At 41.7% G+C, this 1,969-nt stretch overlaps 1 protein-coding gene across 1 annotated transcript in view; it reads left to right on the forward strand.

The window, feature by feature from the left end:
- The window catches only part of arhgap42a (Rho GTPase activating protein 42a), a 22,044-nt gene that overhangs the window by 5,649 nt on the left and 14,426 nt on the right, over nucleotides 1-1,969 (forward strand). The gene's annotated exons all lie outside the window — the stretch shown is intronic.

The following is a 1,969-nucleotide window of genomic DNA, read 5'->3' on the forward strand; positions in this document are numbered from 1 at the left end:
TACAGGTAATCGGGGATCCCTTTAAGAATCGTCTCGTGAACACGTGGAGGCTCAGAGCTGCAGGACTATTCAGTTTCTGTGACACACCCTGCAGGAAACTTTTAGTTTAAAAATGATAAAAACTGAACATCCTACAGTATTTTTACAGTCTTTATTTTACAGTTAAAATATACGTTTATTAAATAAAGTCTAATGTTACAGGTAATCATGGATCCCTTTAAGGACCTGTTAGAATGTCTTTCGACGTGCACAGAAGCTCACCTCTGACGGGGAACATGCCCGGGTCAAAAAGCATCCCTAAGATAAATAATAATTGAACAACTGCTCCACCTTTTGGCATTGCCAACATGTACTCTGTAGATTAAGTCATAAACTTGGCGTCACCTGCCAAGCTGAGCACAAATCAGGCTGAGGTGAGATAAAACAGTGTGCACGGCTTTGATTYCAGTTTTGCAKGCCGTGCACACAAAAGTAAGATATGATTTTTAAAGAGTTGGCTGCACAAAACGTGGCCACATGGTTGCAAATTGATGGACTGCATCAGAAAATTGTGTGTTTCCTTGAACTTTGAGTCCAGTTGGACACTTGGTGAACAAAAGCAGTGCTGTTTGATCATGTATTTGATTTTTGTTAGGTGATTATTCTGAAGCTGCAGTTTGAGTCTTTAGCTGACTTTGTAGATGCTACCATGTAAAGTTTTTTTTTAATTTGAAAGCCACGGCCCTCCCGTTAACACTTCACACTCACTTTGTGTCTTGTTCTGTTTTTCTCCCCGCAAGTCTGATTCACACGTTTGTAGTCGTAACTCTGTGCCAGCAGCTTTGTCCGCACCTCGGTAATTTGGGGAAATCTCTTTGACTCAGAGACTCTCCCGTCAGTCAGAGGCCCATGTGGAGACTGACTGGATTTTGGCCCGGCTCCGCTCATTTGTTATAGACGTGCATAGTGTGCTACTTGTATGTATAGACCCTTGTGTGAGAGTGTGTTTGCCTTTGTGGCTGTGCGCATGGTCTGGCTGCAGAGGAACCATGTGGAACCTATTCTGGCTTATTCCCCAGTGAGGCTGAGCACAGCCCTGCTGCCTGGGAAAATCTATAAAAGGGCTCAGTGTGTGTGGGTCTGCTGCCTTTCGCTCTCTCTGTGTGCTCATTTAGACTGCTTTTCCACAACTGCAACCCTGCTGAGTGATCTGAACTTCCAGTATTACCATCCTCACCAAGGGTTTTTCCAGAAAATAGGTTTCTCTTTTCTGTCCAACCAGAAAATACGGGTACGAAGTTTCGACAGTGACCCACAGTGTCTTGAGTTTAGTTTCACTCTGTGTCGTTAAAAAAACAAGAGCATTACAAAGAAAGCAAACATTTCCTCAGACTCTGGTGCAGCTCTGAATTAAAATGAATGTGATGGAGGACACAGCATATTTACAGTCTGAAGCTTAAATCAACAACAGAACAAAACAAATGTATATATACTCATGACTAAAGAGCTACCAGACCTAATGTAAACAGGAGCTCTGATAAGCACGCAGTAGATTATTTTTCTTTTTTTGTAACAAGTTCAAAACTCAGACACAAGTTTCTCATATTCACTGTTCAGCTGCAGAAACATAACTCCTCCATCAAGTCTGATCCTCATCGGTTTCTCCTGTTTTTTGCTTTGTTTTTCAACCAGATGACTAGGGCTGCCACGATTAGTCGATTAATCGACGACTAATCGATTATTAAAATAATCTATGACTAATTTAATAATCGATTAATCTGGGTTTTTTTTCTTGGTCTTTACTTTGTTTTTCTCTCCAAACTGCTTTGACACCTTCCACTGCCACATCTGCCTTTCTGTCCTTGACACACATGCACAGTAGTGGTAACTGTTGTAGACCGTGGACGTCACAAGACATTATACAGACAGGCTCTGGTATCATGGCTACCTGACAACAGAGCTCAAAAGTGTGGGATCATTTTAAGAAAAT

The sequence above is a fragment of the Austrofundulus limnaeus genome, unplaced genomic scaffold (assembly GCF_001266775.1).
Source record: "Austrofundulus limnaeus strain Quisiro unplaced genomic scaffold, Austrofundulus_limnaeus-1.0 Scaffold17, whole genome shotgun sequence".
In the NCBI taxonomy this organism is placed as follows: Eukaryota; Metazoa; Chordata; class Actinopteri; order Cyprinodontiformes; family Rivulidae; genus Austrofundulus; species Austrofundulus limnaeus.